The sequence below is a fragment of the Emydura macquarii genome, unplaced genomic scaffold (genome assembly GCF_026122565.2).
Source record: "Emydura macquarii macquarii isolate MOO-44397 ecotype Brisbane River unplaced genomic scaffold, CSIRO-AGI_Emac_v2 contig_369, whole genome shotgun sequence".
Taxonomy (NCBI): domain Eukaryota; kingdom Metazoa; phylum Chordata; order Testudines; family Chelidae; genus Emydura; species Emydura macquarii.
Genome location: NW_027130506.1, coordinates 14,266,073 through 14,287,731, shown reverse-complemented (window position 1 = coordinate 14,287,731; position 21,659 = coordinate 14,266,073).

The window sequence follows — 21,659 nt, the reverse complement described above, 5'->3', positions numbered from 1 at the left end:
TAAATTCATATAAATGTGGATCATAGCCCAGGAATGCTCTGAATTGCCCATGTCAGTTCAATTGGCAAATGAATCTTATGCAGCAGCTTGAATATACAAAGTACTGTAAAATTCTCTGGAACTCAGTGCAGAGCTGAGAACGTGCTGGGGAAAGGATTCAGGTCATAGCAGAAAGAGATAATAGATTAAGAATTATACATGCTGGAGTATCAAGATGGAACAATGCAATATAGGGTGTTCCAGCGTATCTACTGGGCATGCTCACAATATCAAAGTATAGACCTCCTACGATCAAACATATTAGAAATTTAGGGAGGGGATTATCAAAGACACAAAGGGTAGTTAGGAAGTCCAGTTCTAATGGACTTTCCATGGGAGTTTGGAACTTAACTGACGGCCGCTTGTGCCATTGAAAGTCTCTCTCTCACTGAACGATAAAGTATAACGGTAACCTTGTAGGCTACTACGTCAGCCCCACTGTCTGTATGCTGATTCCCAGATCCATGGACTTCCCTGTGCAATATCCAGGGACAGAGAGATTGGGCAGGGACTGTCTTTTTATCCTGTCTTTGTGCAATGAGGTCCTGATCCATGAATCAAGCTCCTAGGTGCTACTGCGATATAAATCATAATAAAAAAGGAGGATAGTGCCATGGAGAACAAAGGGCAGGGCAAGGGATGCACACTTACCTAGCATCCTAGAATATACTGTATCTGAGTATGCATGCTAAACACAGGTCTGGCTACTAAAAGCAGGATGTTAGTCAATAAAATGGATCTATAATCCCACTCCTAAAAATGTTCTGTACATTATCTCAGATCTATTTGCTCATGACAAATAATGCAAATTGATTTTTTATATGATTTGAGATGTTAAATAAAATACTTAAATCTTAAAACAAATCTTTTTTGTAATCTGACTGTAGGAGGATTACTTTAGCAAAGTACTTTAGCTATTTAGGAAATGAGCAAAAATATTTCGTTTTCTTTTTTTTTTTTTTAAACCATGTGAATTATTTATTCAAAATGCAACTTCCTAATGAACAGCTATGGCTTGAAAACTGATACCACTTATATAACAGGCACATTCATGGATACTATTTTTATTTTTATTTGCAAATTATACAGTCTAAATTATGCATTCACACAAATACAGCACTTCAAAAGACAGATTGCATGACAGACAACTTAACTTTGCAAATAACACTGTAAGCAAAATAATCTTTTTTTGTGTGTTTCCTGATTTTGTGTGATATTCTGTATATTTTTAAATTATATATTGCTGCAAACATTACTATACAGAGAAAAATATATGCAGCAGGAATGCAGATGGAAGCAGTAAGAAGTCAAAGTGATTTCTTGGATGCACTTTATTCACACACACACACACACACACACACACACACACACACACACACACACACACACACACACACACACACACACACACACACACACACACACACACACACACACACACACACACACACACGATGGCATTTTTAAACTGATTGGGAATTTTACCACTGATTTACCAGACCCCAATGGGAAATCTAACAGATCGCCAAATTAACATGTTAATGTCAGAATTTTTTCAAAGTTAAAGTGATTAATCATTAGAACTAACCACAAAGGGAAATGGTGGATTCTTCATCTCTTGAAATCAAGATTTTGATGTCTTTCTGTAAGGTAAGTTTTAGTCAAACATGTTATTGGGCTCACTACAGGGACAACTGGGTGAAATGTAATGGCCTGTGATTAAAAGGAGGTCAGACCGAATGACATAATGGTTCCTTCTGGCCTTAAAATTTATCTATGAATCTCCAGGGAAATTGAAATGAAGTAGTGAGAAAAAAAAAGACAGGAGACAAGAGGAAATGGAGATCTGAAATCTATTTGTTGTTCAACTGCAGGAGCACTGTTACATCCCTCTCTGTTGTACAGCATGTTGGGTTTTTAAAAAAGAGATTTACCGAACTACATATGTGATAAAAACACAGTGTGTCTGGTCCCTTATCTATTGCCAAGTGAACCTTGCTTAATATACTGAGAATCATTTGCCATTGTACAGCATCTTTCCTCGGAGGGTCTCAAAGATCTTAGTCCTGGGTGGGTAGGTAAATGAGATGTTCTGCGTACTAAGCATTATGCTGTAATTACAATGGGGACTATTTGCACAAGTCGGTAATATCTTACCTACTGGTAGAAAGATAAGAAAAAGACTTAAACTGCACCCACAGTAGCCACCTCTGGGGTGGGAAACAGCACCTGTTTAACAGCGCACAACAACATTTCAAAGTGGCATACATAGGAAGTGAAGGATAGTGCCACATCCAATGGAAACTACAAGGTGAAATTAGGAAAAGCAGATTATATTTTCATGAGATGGGAGTATGGAATTCTCTCTCTTGCTCTTAGAAATGCCATAAGATCTTTAATTATCATGAGTAGGCAGGACTTTGATGTCTTATCTCATGCAAAAGATAGCACCTCCAGCAGCCACAATGTCCCATATACCTTACGGAGGCATTGGTTCAGAGCTTTCCGAGAGAAGTGTGCCACCTACTTCATCAACACCACGGATGTCTACAGCACCTTGGTGTTCCTGGGAGCTCTGCTTAGCCTTATGAAGCATGTGAGGACTGAGAAGATCACACAGGCACTCAGATACAAGGCAAGTATACATGCCTAGCTGCGTTAGCTAGCACAAGGCCCTGTTGCTACAGATGTTTTACGCTCTGGAGTCACAAGTTCTAATTTTGTTTCAAATCACAAGCACATAGGGGAACCCAGTTCAGAAATAAGACACGCACTGTCCTCCTCCCAATTAAAATTTATCCCCCAGATGGTGACCCATTATTTAGAATCAAACCTGCATGCTAGTTCTGAGGAGCCTAGGTGGTTTCTGGCCTGAAAAGGAAATGCCAAAATAATACCAAAAAAAAGGCATGTACTTGCAATATTTCCAGCCCGATTTTGCCGATGTAAGTGAAAGGTTTGTTTGGCTGATTATCCAAATGTAAATTCTTTTTCTGAACCCAGCCTGAATTCCAGCCCTTCAGTACTCACGCCACTGGTGGTGTCATCTGTACGCCTCACAACAAGCTCAAGCAGTCTGCAATAATTCACCATGACTGGCAGTTAAAAGAGGTTCAGGAGAGGCTCAGCACTAGAACGGCAGGGGGAGTGGAGCAGGTCAGGATTCAGGTACATTAGTGAAGCTCTGTCAAGAAGCCTGCAGAGTGGCTATTTTCTCAGTGTGGTGTTCTTACCAATTGCCTTAATCCCTCGCTTTTATGAGCACTAAATTTATTCCAACTTTACATTTAAAAAATGGAGAAATAAAACCTGTAAATCAGCCTGCTGTAAGTGACTGTACTGAAGAAGGTGACTAATCCTCATTTCTCCCTGCCAATCCACTGCTAAGGAGCCAAAAACATTTTTAAAAGAAAAAAATGGACATACTAAAAAACAAAATCAAGGCCCAGCATACACACACTCAGGCAGAAGGTAGGTGAACAATGAGGTTGTTTCACGTACAGTGTTCTTCTACAGACTGTTCACACCCATTTGTGGTAGACTAAAAACAATACCAAGACCTGGATAAAGTGCTAGGATGAGGACCATGGTTGGCAATTCTTCTCCTCAGGCATAATGGAACTTTCAACTACATGGGTAGAAGCTCATCTGTGCAGGTGACAGAGCTTTCTTGGGGGCCAGTCTCAGACTGTGGAGTGAACTCCCCCAGGACCAAAGGACACTCACAAGCCATACCACTTTACGTTCCAAATTCAAGGAGCACATCTTGGATCTGCCTTCTCTAACATAAACACAGATCACAGTAAATACGTCATTTATTTTTAAAAACCCCACCAAAAGAAAAACACTCTGCTGCACATATGATTTTCCCCGTGAAGAGCATGTGAAAAAAAGAATCACACCAGACGTTAGTCATATCACTTATGGAACTATTGGCAGGTGTTTCAATACTACGGTGGTCAGTATAGGACCCTGTATAATTATTATTGATGTGTGTAAAAATAGCCGCTACCGGCTGCAAACAAGATCAGATCATTCTACAAACACATAGTTAGAGTCAGTGCCTATACTGAAAAGCTTCCAACCTAAAAAGACAAGACAGACTGGGATGGGAAAACAAATCTGAAGTGATTTGCCTACGGTCACACAGCAGGCCAAAGCAACAGAATCCAGATCCTTTGGGTCACACTTCTGTGCCCTATCACCTGAACCATTCTGCAGGAGTTGGATTTTACTCTCTATATCTCCTCATATTATCTAATCCAAAACCTGGCTCTGATTTGTCCTTTAACCCTGAGCTATAGCCTAAATTTAAGAAATCCAAATATAAACTATTAAAGCTCCAGACCATCTCTAGTTTATTTAGGACACTTAAGTGTGGATTGATTGTGATCTAGTTTTATCTAATGGTTTCTGAGCTATTCAATTAGGCATTTTCAGTACAACTTTACGTATTTAAGATAACCAGATATGGGTTATATTTAGATTTGTTTTCTCTCATTGTCTTTCTTAATAATATGCATTTCAGTACACTTTTCCTTTGATACTGGGAAGTGTTTCTGAGAAATCCAAGTACCATTCTTTCATCTAAAACATTAAAACATGATCACATTCTTAATACTTTATCAATGGGTTGATACTGATGCAGCAAGGACTTTCCCCTATTAAACTATATCTGAATAAGTTTTAAATGAATCTCTCTTTTCAAGTGAAATTTCTCATTCAAAGAGATAGTTTTAATTAACCCCCCTGTGACAGGATGTACCTATCACGCACCAGTTCAATACGAGTTAACCACACTCTGTGGACTGAGGAAGCCACGCCCCCTCTCCACTGCTGGGCATGCTCTAACTGTGACCAGAGTATAAAAGGGAGTAGCTCAGCTCAGTCTGGGCTGGCCACTGAAGAAAACAGATGTTTGTTGCAGGCTCCTGCCAGGAGGTGGCCAGAGCTCCAGGACACAGAATCCAGCAGAGTTGAGATTCCAGCAGACCCCCAGACGACAGCCGATGAAGGAGAGACGGCGGAGGCAGCGAGACTACCAGCACCGGAAGGAAGGGTAAGAAGCAGTCCCAGGAATGAGACTGCAGTATCGGGTGACCAAGACTGATTACAGAACTGCCGGGACCCGGTGGAGACGGGTGGGCCTGGATGCTCCTATCTTGGCTGCCCTGCTACCAGGGCAGCTGATGCCCAGAGTTGTGAACTTAGCAGCTACATGAACTTGGGCTGCTAGGCCATGCTGCCCCAAACAAAACGACAGCCCCACTGACTGAAGCCATTGGGCCATGCTGCCTTGAGCTGCAGACCTCCTCCTAGAGCCAGGACACTTAGGCCACCAAATAGCCATTTTGATAACCCTCACAATCCTGCTAAAAGTGTCTGAAAAAGGCAGGGCAGTAGATAACATAAACACCCTGCCCAATAGATATGGAGACAGAGAAGATTTTGAAAATTCTGTTGGAGAGCCAGCAGCAGCAGGAATCTTAGCAACAGCAACACCAGACCCACCTTCTACAAGAGATTGCCTCAAAGCAGCAGCTCCAGACGGTGTAACAACACGAACAGCAGCAGCAAATGTTGTGGGAACTGGCTGCTCAATTTCCTGGTGCAAGTGCTGGAGGAACTAACAAGGGGCTGTGCTCCTCTTGACCTGCTTCTCATAAGCAGGAAAGAATTGGAAGGGGAAGTAGAAGTGGATGGCAAATTGGGCAGCAATTACCGTGACATGGTCAAGTTCAGGATCCTGACAAAAGGCAGAAAGGAGAACAGCAGAATATGGACCCTGTACATCAGAAAAGCAGACTTTGACTCCCTCAGGGAGCTGATGGACAGGATCCTCTGGGACGCTAATATGAGGGGAAAAAGGAGTCCAGGAGAGCTGGCTGTATTTTAAAGAAACCTTATTGAGGACATAGGAACAAACCATCCCGATGTGCAGAAAGAATAGCAAATATGGCAGGCAACCAGCTTGGCTTAACAGAGAAACCTTCGGTGAGCTTAAACACAAAAAGGAAGGTTACAAGAAGTGGAAGCTTGGTCAGATGACTAGGGAGGAGTATAAAAATATTGCTCAAGCATGCCGGGGTGAAATCAGGAAGGCCAAAGCACAATTGGAGTTGGAGCTAGCAAGGGACATGAAGGGAAACAAGAAGAGTTTCTACCGGTATGTTAGCAACAAGAAGAAAGTCAGGGAAAGTGTGGGCCCTTTGCTGAATGGGGGAGGCAACCTAGTGGCAGAAGATATGGAATAATTTGAAGTACTCAACACTTTTTTTTGCCTCTGGCTTCACAGAGAAGCTCAGTTCCCAGTCTACAGACAGGGGGAGGAGGTGAGCAACCCTCAGTGTTGAAGGAACAGGTTCAGGACCATTCAGAAAAACTGGACATGCACAAGTCCGTGGGGTCAGACGCAATGCATCTGAGGAAGGTGGGTGATGTGATTGCAGAGTCATTGGCCATTATCTTTGAAAACCTGTGGCAATCAGGGGAGGTCACAGACAATTAGAAAAAGGCAGATATAGTGCCCACCTTAAAAAAGGGAAGGAGGAGTCAGGGAACTACAGACCACTCACCTTTGTCCCTGGAAAAATCATTGAGCAGGTCCTCAAGGAATACTTTTTGAAGCACTTGGAGGTGATCAGGAACAGTCAGCATGAATTCACCAAGGGCAAGTGATGCCTGACCAACATGACTGCCTTCTATGATGGGATGACTGACTCTGTCCATGTAGGGAAAACCATGGACATGATATACCTTGACTTTAGCAAAGCTTTTGATACCGTCTCCCACTGTATTCTTGCCAGCAAGTTAAATAAATATGTGTTGGATGAATGGACTATAAGGTGGATAGAAAACTGGCTAGATCATTGGGCTCAGCAGACTGAGGGAAGTGATTATTCCCCTCTATTCAGCACTGGTGAGACCACATCTGCAGTATTGAGTCCAGTTTTGGGCCCCCTGCTACAAAGAGGATGTGGACAAATTGGGGAGGATAATGAAAATTATTATGGAGCTGGGGCACATGACATATGAGAAGAGGCTGAGGGAAATGGCTTGTTTATTCTGCAGAAGAGAAGAGTGATGGGGGATTTGATAGCAGCCTGCAACCACCTCAAGCAGGGTTCTAGGGAGGTGGGAGCTAGGCTGAAGTGGTGGTAGATGACAAAACAAGGAGCAATGGTCTCAAGTTGCAGTGGGGGAGGTCTAGGTTGGATATTAGGAAAACTTTTTCACCAGGAGGGTAGTGAAGGACTGGCATGGATTGTCTAGGGAGGTGGTGGAATCTCCATCCTTAGAGGTTTATAAGGTGTGGCCTGAAAAAGCCCTGGCTGGGATGGTTTAGTTGGGGTTGGTCCTGCTTTGGGCAGGGGGTTGAATTAGATGACTTCCTGAGGTCCCTTCCAACGCTAATCTTATATGATTCTATGAACATGAGGCGCAGCAAGAGTGCTTGGTCCAGCAGATGGAAGCTCTACTCTGGCCCACCACACTGCCTTACCGCACCCTGACAGGGCTAGAAACAGGGAATGTTTTGGCAGGGCTCCCTGTTCATATCATCAAGAAGGGGCTGAGGTTAGTCCTGCTTTGAGCAGGGGGTTGGACTAGATGACTCCTGAGGACCCTTCCAACCCATACTTCTCTGATTCTATGAGGCACTGGAATACGACAAAGTGAAGGTGGCCATCTTGGACCAGGCCGGTATCAGTCCTGAGACGTACCACCAACAAGTCTGCTGTGATCATTACTTGCCCGGGTCAGGCCTAGTGCAGTAACCCAGTGACTCCCTTTCTATTGCTGGTGATGGCTGGAACTGGAAAAGCTGACCAGGGTCCAAATGGTAGAGATGGTGGCACTGGAGCAGTTTACTCAGATCCTACCTGGTGGGGGGAAGGAATGGATGCAGCAGCACCTCTCGGTGGTCCTTGCTGAAGCTGTCTCCTTAATGGAGAACAACATGACTGTCAAGGGGTTGGAGAAGCAGACCAGTAAATCAGGAAGCCTGGGAAACAGGGGTCACCCAGCCAAGAGGACCATACAAGACTGAGGCAGGGATCCCCTGATGCCAGCCCAGGCCACTGGAGACCATGACAAACACTGGCCAGAGGCAACTGGCCAACCTACCTCCACCCCAGGGGAGAGATGACCCATTGGAGGGGAAGAACATTACCCAGGCCAGACCCACTGGCTGGAGGACCCCAGGACCAATATTACAAGTGTGGACAAGAAGCACAATTCTGGCGAGACTGCCCGTTAATGGATTTTAACTACGGTCAGGTGTGGGTGGAAAGCCTCCGGGCTTGGAATAGGGGCCTAGATAAACTTCTGATCCCTGTGCAGGTAAATAGAAGCCCACTGATGGCCCTGGTCAACTCAGATTGTAGCCAAATTCTTGTCTGATCCAGCCTGGTGGATTCCCCAGATATGATGGGAATATCTATCCACCTACAATGCATCCATGGGGATGTGCTACCATACCCGACCACCAGCGTGTGGCTAGAGATTGCCTGGTGTGAGGAATTATGTTGAGTCACCCTGGCCCCGAAGTTGGCCTACCCCATGATCTAGGGATGTGACTGGTGGTGATTCCATGAAGTCTTGCAAGAAGTCTTCACAGACGTGAGCAGAACAGACCCAGCAAAGAGGGAGTTCTGGGCTGCCAAAAAGACTTGACAACCCAGGGAAAGGTCCCTCAGGCCAACCTGAGATGCCGGCTTGAGGCCATCCTGCAACAGGAACCTTGGAGGAGGATGTCCCAGAGTGGCTAAACATTGATGGGGACTTCCTGAAGGAACAAAGGAGAGAGAAGTGGGGATCCATTTGGCTACTCCTGGCTCTGTAGAAAGGGAAGAGGGATACTTCCACTATCGCTCCAAGTAAGGGGAGGACACATGGGGGTGGACGACAGATTCTCTTAATGCTGATTCTCTTCGCCCTTCTCTGTGTACTTCAGTACTTGAGGGACAGTCCCTTTCCACGTATCCCAGGGAATGGCTCAACTAATTTCCATCCTCTGCATAAATCAGTGGCCCAGATCCTCAAAGGTATTTTGGCTCCTAAGTTCCATTAATGTCAGTGGAAGCTAAGATCCTAAATCCCTTTGAGGATCTGGGCCAGATTGTCTGCTATGCCACACTTCAGAGCAGGGTGACAGCTTTGTAAAGCCCCATGAATGCCTAATGCTACATAAATCATCATTTTTGGTCACATTATTTTAAGCTAAATTCAACAGTTTCAGAACTTTATTTTCCAGCCTTGGAAAGACTCTATGTTGCTCAGATGTCACTCGTTTTAATAAACACACATTTGATTATTTGGAGACACAGGGGTCATCTTGCCTTTGCTGATATTCTTTGTGGCATAGTTAAATGTTATTTAGATGAAGTCACTTTCCAAGAAAATTGCTCTCCGCAGGGGACTGAGAGTGGCAAAAATTAAAAAAAAAAAAAAATTGGAAACCGTGCAGTGTTTCTTGCATACGAATAGCTGTGAGCAGTTGGTTATGGAATTTTAATGCTTTGATTATAACTTCTGTTTTTATAGAGAAGTACAGTTACTACAGTTTGAAATATGCTGGAATTTTGTATTGTGTTTTTTGTTACTAATTGTACATGGATTCTCTTGAAACAATAATATGTTTCATACACTGATTTTCTACACATAATATACAATATAACTGGGAGGGATAAGCAAGTAAACCATCAGAATAAGCTTTCAGAATCAAAGAAGAAAACTGTGGTTAAAACAATGTCTACTATTTTTATTTATGTATTTATTTTATTTTTCTTTAAATGTAGATTGTAACCTTCTTTTCAAGGATTAGGAAGCAGAAGGGAAAAAAACAACATAATAAGAGAAGGCAGCCATAGGACAGAGTAATGGATTTGCAGTCATTGGTTCTGGTCTGAATTTCTACGTGGACCAGCTGTGTAAGTTTGCTTCAATCACTTCACCTCTGTTTCTCCTCCCACCCTTTGTCTGTCTTCTCTTTGTAGAGAATAAAGTGTTCAGGGTAGCAATAGGTTTTTTTCTAGGCATTTGTGCAGTCTCAACACAATGGGGCTCTGGTCTTGGTTGGGGTTTTTATGTACTATCATCAGAAACCAAATCAGCATTGCAATCTCAGTCTTTGCCTTCACTGGGAAACTGCTGAGATCCTCAAACAGCATTGACTGACCTTAAAAACTATTTCAGGTGATGGGGTCAGGCAAGCTGGTGCTGAACAATGTGGAGGGAGAAAGCTTTTTTCAGAGAGTCTCCAGATTCTCCATGGAAAACATCATAAATAAAGGCCAGCTCATCCAGCCAATGTACATGAGCACATTCCAGGGGAGGTGTCTGATGTTGATTGCAGTCTTCTGGGCCTGATTTTCAAGGATTTGCAGACCCAAAATGCCAACTGAAGCAAAGGGAGCAGTGAATGCTCAATGCCTCTGATAATCAAGCCTACTAAAGCCTGGTCTACACTTACTGGTAAATTCGGCAGCAGTCAACAGGAGTTATGCAAGCTACAAAGAATAGCTTGCATAACTTACGTCGACTTCCTAAAGTTTGTTCTGTGCCCCATCTCTACTACACCGCGCTGATGGGTAATGATTACCTATAGACGCAGCGTTACTCTTTATCTGGAGGTGGTTTTATTCAGTTGACTTCCAAACTGATTGAGCATGTCTTCACTTCCACTCAATCAATCCGGATAAATTGATCTGACAGCAGTGAATTTGCCACCATCACTGTAGACATAGCCTCATTGGAGAAAACCCACTCCTACTGAATTAAATGAGAATCTTTTCTTAGTTTTCAATGGGAGCTAAAGGATGTCTTAATTCTACATAACATTTTCTTAGTCATACAAGAAGTAACGTTTTTAGAGGACCTACCTGGTATCCGAAGTCTCAGGATCAATGGGAGGAGCCTTCCTTTCCTAGGAGACAAATATCAAATATAGGCCAACATTAAAGCATTCTACAGTACATTAACAGACACATCTTTTAGGCATAACCCTTCTGAAGAATGTGGTTGCTTAAATGATGTTTCAGACAGCTCTTTATATGAATGTACAAGCTTAACTTTGTTGATCTCCCAGGCTTTCTTGGTTGCTATGGTAATTAATGGATAAAGGTACAGTGGTTTAGGGCAAAATGCTATAGAAAAAAAAAAAGATGTTTTGAATCGAATTGGATAAATGCAATTGACATACAAACAGCGTGGCTTTAAAGGCTTTACAATAGAGGTGACAGATGAAATATAAGAAGAGGTAAATCTAACAGAATGCTGCAGAAATCAGTTATGGCTGGAAATGCAGGGGGAGTGGGTGGATTTTCCACTCAAGTAAGGTTGATTGACTGGAGGATAAAGATACATTTATATTTCTAGACTGGAGGTGAGAAAATCTTGTCTTTTTCTCAAAGCCTTTGGTAAATAAATTCTACAGGAGGACTCATGGCATCTAGCAAAACTGTACTTTTCTGCACTAAAACCCAGAATCGGAAAAACACTTGAGCACACGAGGAATCTTGTTGACTTTGATGAAGTTCAATTTAAAGATAAGCATACACTTCAGTGCTCCGCTGAATCAGGCCCTAACTTATTAAATTAGACGAAATAACAAGGCCGCCATTTTCAAACATGGGCACGTAACATTTGCCCTATTCATGGGCACATAAATTAAAGTGGTGTTGAGCAGCCAGCAGCTCCCGCTGACCTCAGTCAGTGCTGCAGGTGGCTCAGAACCTCAGAAGTGTGGGCTACTTTGGGATTCTATTTCCAGCCCTGCCACTGTCCTGCTGAGTGATCTTGGGTAAGTCACTTAATCTTTCTGTTCCTCAGTTTCCTCAGCTGTAAAATGGAGATAATGACCTCCTTTGTAAAGCACTTTGAGATTTCCTGATGAAAAGTGTTATATAAGAGGTAGGTATTTATCGTTATTGTTATGTTATTTTAATTAGGCACCTAAATAATTATTTAAATGTCTAATATTAGAGCATTTCCTTAGAAAGTTATTTGCCTATATCTTTAAATATATTTGACTGGAGATGGTAACTCATCCTCCACTCCCCATTCTGAAAGCCCAAAGTGAAGTATCTCCAACCCCACTACGGAAAGGGAATAAAAAAGGTCAATCTGGAATTTAAAATAGCAGGATTGATGTAAGCTTCTGAGCAGAGCTGTACAAAAAAAATGATACATGAAGTGAAATGCTTATTAATTATGATTATTAATATTTCACACTTCTACAGCACTATTCACTTTGAAATGATCCTACAACGTTTCCAAACTATATATAGCGATTACATATCATGCCACCACTAAAACAGTCATCTCTGCATAGAGTATGGCAGCCAACTGGCACAGAGCGCTGTGTGCAGTATTGGGCAGAAGGGACATTTTTTTAAACCAAGGACTCCAGGCAAATCCCTACTCACAATAAAAAATTCCATTAGTTCTTTGATTTCCACACAGAACCGGGAAGATCTCAAACCTGTAAATGTGGAGTAAGTAAAAAGTTGCTTTTAAAAAAAAATAATCCGTGCAATTGCTGAGGTTGTGCCAAAACGAGAAGAGCAATTTTGGCCGATGTGTATAAACTGCATCCCTCCAGTTCAACAATATTGAAAATTGTGATCTGTTTGATGAAATGTGCAGAGCAAAAATTCTTTGTGCTATGGCACCTAGCCAGAAAGAATATCCTAACATTAGCAGGAAATCAGAATGAGTGGAGAAGTTGGGCCCTGATTCTCATTTACACGCAGGCCACTTTACAGCATTCTGGCCGTGGAAAGGGTCCTTAACGTAGACGTGTGACAATCAGAATTCAGACGCCCCAGGGGAACACTTAAATCAACCGATTATATACAATGTCTTTGTGTTATAAAAAATATACCGTGAAAGGTCTTTTATGAAAGCTGGTGATGTTCCATACCCCAAAATCATTACGAGATCGGTATAACAGACTGTGGTTATGAATTTGTGTATACAAAAAACTGTGTGGGCTGGTGAAAGCCAGGGTGAGATCTTAAGCTTGCGGCTGGCCACTGACACAGCACAATAACCCCCAAAATTATAGGGCAGGCAGGACAGTACTCCTTACTGGGACGGGTGGTCCCCAAAACATCACAGGAAATACATTACATTTACTTTATACGGTAGAATTCTACCCCCCCCCCCCCGCCCTTCCATTGTCTTCAGTGGAGCCAAGAGTTTAGCTATAATCATGTTTATTGCTGCCACTTTCTCCTTTTCCAAGAGGTACAAGAAAAAGGAGGGTCTTGTGCTTAAATTACCTGTAGCATGATTAGTGAAACTTAAGTCAGAGGGTCCATATTCCCTGGAGGGCCGGTTATTGTGGGGACACCAGGGAACACAGGAGTTAAGCGGGAGCTATGTGGACAGAGTAGTCCAGGGGGTTTAATAAAGTTCTGGGCATGTTCAACTTAACCTGCAGCTTGCCTCACTCTTTGTGAATTAAACAGCAGTGGACTGGGATTCAAGCAATTTGGATATCTATATAATGTAAATTATATTTATTAATATGATGACTTTTTGCTGCTGTGTTCTGAGTTAAGGCCCTTTTACACAACTAGGGTTTGGTCTACACTGCTGGCAAATTTCGGCAGCAGGCGACTGGAGATACGCAAGCTGTATAGAGTAGCTTGCGTATCTCCCATCGACTTCCTAATTTCTACTTACCATGCCGTCCCCACTACGCTGCGCCGACGGGAAATGCCCTCCCATCAACACAGAGTTACTCTTTTTGCTGTCACGTTCCGGATGAAATGAGCGGGTCCCCAATGCTGCTCAATTGATCCCACAGAATTGATGCTGACAGTGCCGCCATCAATGTAGACATGCCCTAGAACAGTGGAAAGTGACTGTAAATGTGACTCAGGTCCCATATTTCTACTTGCATTATAGTAGCACTTAGAGTCCCTAACCAAGATTGAGGTCCTGTTGTGCTAGGCACTGTACATACATAGAGTAAGAAAGAGTCTCTGTCCTGAGAGCGTAAAGTCTAAATAGATTAAAAAAAACAAATGGGTGAAAAGAAGCATTATTGCCCCGATTGTAAAGATAGTTTACATTGCAACAGGGGGATAGAAATGAATGCAGCTCATGTTGACTTACTGGAACTAACTGTATTCTAGCTAGCTCACTAAAAATAATGGTGAAGATGCTACAGAGACAGCTTCAGCAAGAGCAAGTACATATCCGGGGGGTTCGGGTAGATATGTGCAGCCCACGGTGTAGCTAGTGTAAATACAGCTACATAAGCACCTATATTGCACACTTCTGGCTGCAATATAGACATGCCTTAAGTGATCTGTCCAAGGTCACATAGGAAGTCTGTAGCAGAGCCAGGAGTTGAATTGAGATCTCCTGAGTCTCAATCCAATGCCTTAACCGCCAGGCCAAACTTCCTCTGGGACCATTTGGAAAAGAAGACAGTAGCAGTTGAAAACATCAGTGCCATGAAGACAAATAAAAAAGACAAAGGATTCAAATGGGAAAATAAATGAACTAAAACACAAACAGAAAATAGTGGCACATCAATGCAGTTATTCCTCTCCATTTCTCTTGGTGTGAGAATGGCTGTATATGTAGCCATATCTGCTATGCAAGGATGGCGATGGATACAGAGCTAACAAAATCTTCACAAGCTCAAAGCTAACCAGCAAGCACTACATGAATAACAGAAGCAAGTTGCAGCTAAAGTAAGAAAGTTAGGAATTTCTACGCTTGGAAGTAAAAATAGAAGAAAATCATTTGATAGAATTCAAGAAAAAGGAAGAAAATGCAGCCAACAAACAAAAAGAACTGGAAAGAGCTCAATATTCTTTTTAAAAAAAGACTAGAACAGAAGACATAGATACTTTTACTTTCTAAAACTAAACTAGACATGTTTGTACAATCCGGGTGGAGGTATTTTTCTGAAAGTTTTCCTAACTTCTTTTTGTGAAAATTCAAAATGTGGACACTATTTTTCATTGAAATGTCAACATTTGGAGAATTGTTGACCAGCTATAATGTAGTGGAACATAGAAATGTAATAAGAGGTCAAGAAGTATGAAGAATTCAGGAATGCCAAGGAAACCTCAATGATCACATTTAGGAAATTCATTCAATGGCTTTAAAAAAAATAGGATGGAAAAATACTGCTAAGAACAAATAAAACAAATGTTCTTACTGGGGTAGCTGTGGAAAAGCAGCCTGTGAAAGGACTGGAGGTAGGAAAGGAGACAAAGCAAATATGCCAAAAAAGTGAAGCTTCATTATTCAAAAGGAAGCAAATATGCCAAAAAAAGAAACTTCATTAGTCCAAAGTTAAATCGGGCAAAAGGAGATTGATGTCTGTAATAATGCTAAAAAAGACTGCTGATTCAAAGTCTATTGAAAGCAGTGGGAGTCTTTCCCTGGATATCATGGGGCTTTGGATGAGGCCCAAATGAATGTGAACTATTTGCAGAATTGTCCTTTCTTATTGTTAGTTGTTCATTGAATCATTTCTCTGAAGAAATTATAGCAAGCGGATCATCTTCTAACTGAGCTCTATTGAGTCATCTCCAAAGTCACGTCATCTTACTTCTGCTCTGGAGGACTGAACCTCTTTACGCAGGAGAATTAAGAAAGGCAAAGCACAAATAAGAAATAGCCGCATTTCCATGGGGAGAGGGGTGTTTGCTGAATCACTGCCCCCTCTCCAACATTCAAATGAACAGAAGCCGGCTGTGATGCTCATGGAAACATGAGCTGGAAGGGGTCTGGATAACACTGAATGGGACCTGGAGGCAGGATTTGCAGCCTTGTGACAGATATATTTTTCCCGTTAGTAAAGAGATCCTGTAGTGCTGATCTGGAGCTCAGGCTCCTAGACCACTCTTCAGTTTGCACCCACCTGTTGCCACTGAATATAAATAAACCACAAGGCAGTTTGTTCCATAATCCATGATCTAGAGAGGGCCAAAATGTCACCAGCTACGGCACTGCAGGCAGAGCAGAAGGTAGGACGCAAAAACCCATCTCACACTCCCTGAAAACAAGGGCCAAGTGTGGCCTATGCTACCAGGGCAGGGGCTGGAGGGAGGCATGGCATGACATTCCCCTCTCCCTGCTATTCAGCCAGTGGAACAGACAGGGGTATGATACGCTATATCCTCGCTAAGAAGTGGCATAGCAGCACCGACACACAACTCCATCCTGTGTGCTGCAAAGATCAGTGAGGTTTAATGCTCCCAACGTTTCCACTGAGGCTGCAATGAGGCTGTGCTAAACTCTCTTAATGTAGACACAGACCTATAGGGCATGATTCAAAATCCACTGAAGTCAATAGGAACCTTTCCTTTGACTTCAGATCATTATTATTATTAATTATTGGTATTTCAGCGGCATGTTGGAGCCCCAGAGATGGACCAAGACCCCATTGTGCTAGGCGCTGTACAATCACAGAACCAGAATATGGTCACTGCCTTAAAAAGCTGACGATATCAGGCCCATAGGATATGATGAAGCCCACAGATGTTGGCATTTCAGTTTCTCTTAATGTTCCGGTGCGTGGGTGATGTACTCCGCTATTTCTCATGCAAACTGTAGTACCTTATGCAGGAAGAACAAGGGAAGAAAGTGAACAGCATTATTGCCAATTTATGATCCTATATAGCCCTTGGAATTTGAAAGGTACAGAGTTAGCTTTATGCATATTGGGAAGGAAAGATTTGTGTTTGTGCCTAAATATATATACAAATACTGATTGACTGATCCATTAACTAATTTTCGTTTTATTAGTAGTATTATTTGTTTAATTGTTTGCAGTTCCAATTATTCTCTGCACTTGGCCATCATAATGACTGGCTGGATGCACAGACAGGAGCAGCAATATCAAGGCCCACCCACCATCCAGCTTTGGAAATAAATGTTAATAATGCCAATTAAAATTGTTACAGTCACAGGCTAGCATTCAATAGAATCATAGAAGATTAGGGTTGCCAGGGACCTCAGGGGGTCATCTAGTCCAACCCTCTGGTGAAAGCAGGACCAACCCTAACTAAATCATCCCAGCCAGGGCTTTGTCAAGCCGCACCTTGAAAACCTGTAAGGATGGAGATTTCACCACCTCCCTACGTAACCCATTCCAGTGCTTCACCACCCTCCTGGTGAAAAAGATTTTCCCAATATCCAACCGATATCTCCCCCACGTAAACTTCAGACTATTGTTCCTTGTTCTTTCGTCTACTACCACTGAGAACAGCCTATCTCCATCCTCCCTGGAAACCCTCTTGGCTAGTTAAAGTGTGCTATCAAATTCCCCCTCATTCTTCTCCTCTGCAGACTAAATAAGCCTAGTTCCCTCAGCCTCTTCTCATAAGTCATGTGCCCCAACCCCCTAATCATTTTCATTGCCCTCCGTTGGACTCTTTCCAGTTTGTCCACATCCTTTCTTTAGTAGGGGCCCCAAAACTGGATACAATACTCCAGATGTGGCCTCACCAATGCCGAATAGAGGGGAATAATCACTTCCCTCAATCTGCTGGCAATGCTCCTACTAATGCAGCCCAATATGCCATTAGCCTTTTTGGCAACAAGGGCACACTGTTGACTCATATACAGCTTCTTGTCCTTTGTAACCCCCAGGTCTTTTTCTGAAGAACCACTGCTTAGCCAGCTGGTCCCTGCTGTGTAGCAGTGCATCAGATTTTTCTGTCCTAAGTGCAGGACCATGCACTTGTCCTTGTTGAACCCCATCAGATTTATTTTGGCTCAATCCTCCAATTTCTTTAGGTCATCTGTATCCTATCCCTGCCGTCCAGCATATCTACCACTCCCTTCAATTTAGTGTCATCCGTGAACTTGCTGAGGATGAAATCCATCCCATTATCAAGGTCATTAATGAAGATATTAAACAAAACAGGCTTCAGGACAACCCCGGGGCACTCCACTTGTTACCAGATGCCAACTAGACATTGATTAATTGATCGCCACCCATTGACCCTGATAATCTAGCCAGCTTTCTGTCACCTTATAGTCCATTCATCCAACCCATACTTTTTTAACTTGCTGGCAAAAATAGTGTGGGAGAGCATATCAAAAGCTTTTGCGAAAGTCAAGGTATATCACGTTCACTGCTTTCTCCACAACCACAGAGCCAGTCATCACATCACAGAAAGCAATCAGGTTGGTCAAGCATGATGTGCCCCTGGTGAACCCATGATGACTGTTCCTGATCACCATTATCTCCTCCAAGTGCTTCAAAATGGATTCCTTGAGGACCTGCTCCATGATTTTTTGGGGGACTCAGGAGAAGCTGACTGGTGAATAATTCCCTGGATCCTTCTTCCTTTTTTAAAGATGGGCACTATATTTGCCTTTTTCCAATCATCCAGGACCACCCGCAATCATCACGAGTTTTTAAAGATAATAGCCAATGGCTCTGCAGTCACATCAGCCAACTCCCTCAGCACTCTCAGATGCACTGCATCTGGCCCTATGGACTTGTGCATGTCCAGCTTTTCTAAATAGACCTGAATCTGTTCTTTCACCATTGATGGCTGTTCACCTTCTCCCCATACTCTGCTGCTGAGTGCTGTAATCTGGGAGCTGACCCTGTCTGTGAAGATAGAGGCAAAAAAACCATTGAGTACTTCCTCTGTCACTAGGTTGCCTCCCCCATTCAGTAAGGAGCCCACACTTTACCTGACTTGTTTCTTCTTGTTGCTAACATACCTATAGAAACCCTTCTTGTCACCCTTCACATCCCTTGCTAGATGCAAATCCAATTGTGCTTTGGCCTTCCCGATTTCACTCCTGCATGCTCGAGCAGTATTTTTATACTCCTCCTTAATCATCTGACCAAGCTTCCACTTCTTGTAAACTTCTTTTTTGTGTTTAAACTCACCAAGGATTTCTTTGTTAAGCCAAGCTGATTGCCTGCCATATTTGCTATTCTTTCTGCACATCGGGATGTTTTTTTCCTGCACCCTCAATAAGGTTTCTTTAAAATACAGCCAGCTCTCTTGGATTCCTTTCCCCCCTTATATTAGCCCCCCAGGGGATCCTGCCCATCAGCTCCCTGAGGAAGTCATTTTGCTTTTCTGAATTCCAGGGTCTCTATCCTGATGCTCTTTTCCTCCTTTTGTCAGGATCTTGAACTCCACCACTCATGGTCACTGATGCCCAGGTTATCACCCACTTCTACTTCCCCTTCCAATTCTTCCCTGTTTGTGAGCAGCAAGTCAAGAGGAGCACAGCCACTAGTTGGTTCCTCCAGCACTTGCACCAGGAAGTTGTCCCCCACACTCTCCAAAAATGTCCTATAGGTTTACAGAGATGAGTTCTTTCTTAACAGTTAAAAGTGTTTGTATTTAAGAACATTTATTTTTGCAAAAGAGACAGATTATAATCAATTGTCTTTACATGTCAGATATTTTTTTGAAAGTTCCTGATGATGTCTCAGTTTAAATCCCTGTTTATATCAATTCCTAATGACATATTTAAAATGTTTCATTTAATAGACTCCTTCAGGATTTATATTCCTAGTCCTCACAAAAGAAGTCAAGGATAATATGAAACACAGACCGAATGGGACAAAAATGAGAGAGCCAGTTTGTACAGGGCTAATATGGTATGAAAAGAGTAAAACACTAGTTTGGAATGATGCACTCTTTTCAGGAATAATGAACTACTTACATATACATCAGCCATTTAATACAACTGATAAAATCTTTTAAAGTCAGGGGCTGTCTCTTACTATGTGTTTGTACAGCTCCTAGCACTGTTGGGCCCTGATCTTAGCTGAAGTGTCTGGGTGCTACTGAAGGCATGTCTACACTTAAAAAAAACCCCACAAAAACCACCCTCATCAGTGACTCGCAGAGCCTGAGTCAGCTGACTTGGGTTCCTGGGGCTTGCTCCACAGGGCTATAAGTAATAGATATTCCCATTTGGGCTCTGAAACCTGGTGAGGTAGAAGGGTCTCAGAGCCCAAACTCCAGCCCAAGCGGAAACGTCTACACTGCTATTTTTAGCCCTACAGCATGAGCCCGGTGAACCTCAGTCAGCTGATGCAGGTCGGGAGCCTTGCTGCCAGATGGTGGGTTTTTGGGGGTCTTTTTGCAGTGCAGTTGTACCCTGAAATACCAACAGCAAACAATAGTAATAAAACCCGCAAACCATTTTTGTCACCGATAGATTCAGAGGGAAAATCTCTTCACATAATAAATGGCCAAAAACCAAATAAATAAATAAATAAACACCCTAGTCCCGGGCTTTCAGCGTGTCAAAGCACATTATTATTAGAAGCAATTTTGCAGGTGTTGAGACAACAAAGTGGCAAAAACAAAAGCTAACAGCCATGCTCTCCAGATCAATATTAGGGAATTGTTGCAGCACAGTTATCCTGCAGCCTGCAGAAAAGAAAAGAAAAATCATCTGTTTTGTGCTGCCAAAATAATAAATTGAAGGAGGAGATGTGACCAGTAAGCACAGCCTATTAGTATGGGGTGAAAATACCACTTTAACACATACATTGGTTCAAATGATAGCACAGACTTGTAACTGCTGTGTGCACCCTTGTAATTTATCACAGATGGGCCATGAAAGTCTATCTGAAAATGTTGTAGTATCTTAGAAAATGCGAATGAAAAATACTACATTTAGAGTTTTATTTTGCCATTCATAAAGACAAAGGAGACATTGGCGTGAAAGTGATTACAACCTGACAGGCATAACAGGAGCTTAGGTGCATGAATGAGGAAAGCCAAATCAACTTCTAACTTCAGAGTCATGTCTGGATGACAAAATGTCGCATGCATAGGAAACGGGATAGCCCTGCCACAACCCAAATAAGAGGGAGTTGACTTAGGTATCAAACATCTAATAGTATAATTGATGTTTAAATGGACTTGCAGATTTTGTGGCCTACATTTTCTAATAACTGGGCCCTCAATTGCACCCGCAATATTGGCTCATGCATGTGGATAAGTGAGAATGCAAAAAAATCTGCCACATAATGCTCTAACTAGTGGTTGGTACATCATTTGTAAGATGCTCTCGTATCCAGTGATGGATGCAGCATGAAGGACTCTGACCAGATTTACAAAGGTAGCTAGTTGCCTAAAGTTACGGATAGGTACCTCTTGGGATTTACAAAAATGCCTCAGTGAGTTAGACACTTACCTCTTATTATCTTTCAATGGGACTTTGGGCTTGTCTACATAGTGGGGTGATGAGCTCTACAGGAGTGTGATTTCTAAATCTCACTGATGTGTTGTTCATTAATTGGTCTATGTAAATGCTGCTGATGCACTTTAACATAGTAGCACTACATTAAAGGGCACTAGGAAGCCTTTAGTGCACACCAGCAGGGTCTACACAGACCAATTAATGCACAGCACATCAGCAATATACCATTTGCCGTTTTGGTTACAGTGAATTTCCAATGACGATGAATTTTTCAGTAGAAAAACATAAACAAAATGATATATAATAAACCAGATCCTCAGCTGGCTTTTATGGGCCTGATCCACAGCCCACTGACATCAGTGAAAAGATTTGGGTGGGCTTTTGATTAGACTCTAAGACACATGTGCTTAAAATGATTATCATGAATAGTCCCATTAATTTCATAGGAA